The sequence below is a fragment of the Genypterus blacodes genome, unplaced genomic scaffold, assembly GCF_046128005.1.
Source record: "Genypterus blacodes isolate CSIRO-AG114 ecotype Tasmania unplaced genomic scaffold, CSIRO-AGI_Gbla_v1 ptg000003l_1, whole genome shotgun sequence".
NCBI classification, from domain to species: Eukaryota; Metazoa; Chordata; class Actinopteri; order Ophidiiformes; family Ophidiidae; genus Genypterus; species Genypterus blacodes.
In genome coordinates, this window is record NW_027466817.1 from 6,995,063 (window position 1) to 6,999,202 (window position 4,140).

Sequence of the window (4,140 nt, forward strand, 5' to 3'; positions counted from 1 at the left end):
TACAGACTGACTATAAAGCTGTGCAGTGATGTTGATGTCATTATCAACACATCTTTGGCTACAAGACACCAAATATCTTAAATATCACATGTAACATACACTATACATTACAACATCCATCATGAGAATATCTGCAAGGAGATACCACCTGTAATACCTCATGTACAAAAGCCCTCCACTCAAAGGCTATTTTGAGTGGAAATATTTGACTTACTGGTTGTACAGTGTGATGCAAGCCCTCAATTATGACAAAGATTATATATTGTGTTCAACAGTTTTGATGTGACTTGCTTGTTCAATAAAGGTATTTGCATGGCTTTCATTGGTGAAACTCAAACCTCGCACAGAACTCATGGGTAGACGTGGGTTTGGTCCAACCGGATTCCAGTTCATCCCTACACCAATCAAAACAATTACAAACAATCGCACATGGCTGTGTAACCAAGGATCAGCTTTTCTGTTTATAGAAGGCAACACTGATATGAACATGATATCTTATGTACAGAACTATATGTGCTAAATGTGTTATGATGCTTATTATAATCCTGTTTTATTGAAATAGAACTAAAATAACAATCCAATCTCTACAAATTTGATAAATCACTAGACATTCCTTGCCATTATTAGTCTAATAAAATACCCAGGGATGTGAAGTGATTTCTCAAAATTGCCTGAGAGGCTGGAATGTGTTATATTAGGCTCATTATTCACAGCTATGAAACAATATGTCTGCTCTGGGCAGGGTCAAAGATGCAGAGCAGATTTATTCCAGACCTCAGACTTGCTAAGCAGGATGAAACCGATGCCTGTTTAGTTTGAGTAATAGTATGAAGTGCAGTTACTGCCACAGGAAAAGGTTCAGATAGGAAGAAGAAAGCAATACAAACCGGCCAGAGGGACAGCATGTAAAATAGCAAAAGCTGATGTTGTATTCCGCTGCACTAGATGTCAGTCTTGTGCTGCTCTTCTCCTGTACTGTTGCATTCGAGGAACAAACTATGAGTGTGGAATCTGTTCCTCTTCCTCACCATTTTCCTGCTTTTCTCTCATTTTGCTCACACTCCCTCCTACCTTATTCTCTCTTTAACATTCCATTCCTCTCTTCTGTTTCCATGTCCTCGTATTTATCTCTCCATCTTGTCCTGTCCTCGGCTCATGCAATTTCTCCTCTTTCTCCCCCACCCCCCTCCTCCCAGATTTCTGTCATCCCCTCTTTCTCTACATCACCTCTCCCTGTCTGTTTCACCTCTTTCTTCTCTTGCTGAGCGCTGCAGTGATTTCAGAGCGTGACTTTGCACATTTCCTGATGTTTGGATAAACTGTGCTGCTGCTGCTGGTTGCTCATTTCCTGGAATGAAGCATTCAGGTAGATATCAAGTATATTATAATATTAGTATATGATTATGGAACTGGGACACAGTGTGGGCGTCAAGGATACGTTATGTTGAGGACTTGGGATAATAATGCCATACTTTGTCACTGTAGGTAATAAATTGCTGCTCTGAAATATGAGATTGTGTCGGCCAAAACTTCTAGAAAAAAGAGATTAATATTTGACTGCAGATTAATTTATCATTTCCCAGAAGTGTATGGAACAATGGGTCATTAACAGGGGTCCTATACTATTCAATAATATAATGTGGATTATGTTAATATTATCCTGTAAACAACAAGGCTTGAGAGTGAAAGTATGTGTCATTTGAACACAATTTGTCATAAAAAAATCAAGGCTGAAGGCTTTGTTGTTGTCTGTCAATGGCAGGAGCTTGGGGTACCTGCAGACAAGCCTCCTCTGCCTCCACATCACGGTAATTAAATCAAATTATTGAAACACTCCACCTGGGATGCAGGAGAAGAGACAGCAGATCGGTATAGTTTTACAGGAGGATTCAACATGCTGTAGTTAGGTTGGGATTTATTAACTCCAAGGATATGACTGCCTAGCCTGCCTTTCTCTTTAAAAGACTCAGTGGCCCAGAGGCAGCAGGTGGTGGGGCTCCATCTTTCCCAGTGGCTGTTACTTCATATCCATGCGGACCAGAACGCATGTGGTACATTTTTTACACCTGCTGAGCTGCACATAAAGGAAAGCTGAGGGGCCACAGGGCTGAACTGATCTGTGCATAAAGGACCTTCAAGGGGAGGTTGTAATAGAGTCAGTGTCAATATTTCTAATTCAAAGCAGCAATATGTAATTGTTTGAAGCTTTGCAAGACTGTTAAACTGATCCTGTCTAAGTTTAATTGTTTTGTGTACTGTATGTAAGTATGTAAATCACCCATCAGCAACTCAAAGGACTATATGTTGCCCACCATCGCCTTCTACTGGTGTATCAAAGTATTGTACAACCCAGTTCGACCTACTTATTCAACTCAAATCAAATCAAATCAAATCAAATCAAATCAAATCAAATCAAATCAAATCAAATCAAATCAAATCAAATCAATCTTTCACTGATTGTTGAAGTTAATGCCAGTAGATTTTATGAGAAAATTATTTCTGCCAGCTTATCGGCTTCCAGCGAATCCTACATGGCATTCAGGGACTGCGTGGTAATGTGTAAACGTTACTGAGATAGTGTTATCCTGTCAGAAGGCCCATATATGCCTCTTTAACATTTGCGCAGATGACACATGGTCCAACAAGGGAAAAACAACATTGTCCACATTTTTGTTGAACAGTGACCTTGGTGGGTGGCCAGAGCGGCTGGTTCATCACAGTGAGGGGGATTGTAAAGCAGACTACATAAAATGTAATTGGCAGTGTATATATATCTATAAATGTACTAAGAGCACACATCCCCTCTCCTCCCTCTGCGTCTTCCTCTCTTGTCAAGCTCCTCTTCTCACTTCCCATCTTCCTTTGAAAAATCATGTATCTGTCTCTGAGTCTACTCTGAAATGGGAATAAAACTCACGTGTCTCTCCTCTCCCTCTCTCTGGTCCTTATATTTAATGGTAAATCTCTCATCCACACCTTTAAAATGGTGATGAACCAACCTCTGTTATCCTTTTCCTCCTATTCTCTAAACATTTTCCTAACCAACCAATTCCAGTCTCTCTCTCTCTCTCTCTCTCTCTCTCTAACTCTCTCTCTCTCTCTGTTCCTTCACTTTACCTTGAAAGTGTGATCATCCATTGTTTTCCTCTTTTCCTCTTCTGCAGATCCAGTTAGTTGTATTTGCTATTGCTATCTCAACTCTGTCTCAATTCCCTCACCATTGTCTTTGTGTAATTAAACACCATACAGGGTGAAAAGAAAACAATATGGAGCAGAGAACATGGAGAATTCATTCCATCCTTGATATGCGATGTCCCCCCATGACAGGACCTTCACTTCATGACAATATAAAATTAAACCTAATTCTAAGACATATTCAAAGTCTAGGTATGTTATCTTTGAGGATGTCATACTGCCTGTGATGAGATTTTGAATAATGAAAATAAATCTTCCAACCAAAAACCAAAATGCTGTTTTTTATTTGTTGTAGTTCTTTATTTGTTTTTATTGAAGCAAACATTGTACATGACATTGTGCATACAGTTGTAGGATATTTTGGAGATCATTTTTTATATGGAAAGAGGGGAAAGAGGAGAAAAGGCGACAGAGAGAAGGAGGGAAGGTTGTATTATCACTACTATTGTTGTTAATCTTATAACATAGACCCTGAGGTAGAGTACAAGTAGATTGGAATTGCAATGATGTCATAAGTTTTTAAGTTTTTACAGGTTGATGTCAAATAGCAATGTAGGCTAGTACAATTCACATCATATGTTGTGATAGAGAGAGAGAGGAGAGAAACAGAAAAAAAAACCCCAAAAAAACAGAGAGAAGACATCCCACCCAGAAAAAAATGCTGTATAGGTAACAAACTTTATAAACCCACAGGTGAGAAACAGGAAAAGATAAAAGTCATCAGCCTTGTAACATTATCAGTTCCATATTCACATAATGAAATAATAAGATCAAACAAAACAAACAACAATAATATAAAATATTTAAAAGTATAGTCAAGGGGACATTTCTTAATCACATTGTCACTACTTTGAGAATCATCCAGCACATGTCATGTTACGGGAGTGGCTGTTAAGCAATGGTATCATTATTTTAAATGTATTTTGGTTTTACATTTTAATGACA

At 38.6% G+C, this 4,140-nt stretch overlaps 1 long non-coding RNA gene across 1 annotated transcript; it reads left to right on the forward strand.

Moving 5' to 3' along the window:
- The first annotated feature begins 1,231 nt into the window (after positions 1-1,231).
- LOC142991929 (uncharacterized) lies at positions 1,232-3,447 on the forward strand. The gene is made up of 3 exons (XR_012961005.1): positions 1,232-1,366; positions 1,763-1,808; positions 3,250-3,447. It is a non-coding gene; the product is annotated as an uncharacterized LOC142991929 (long non-coding RNA).
- Positions 3,448-4,140: the final 693 nt, after the last annotated feature.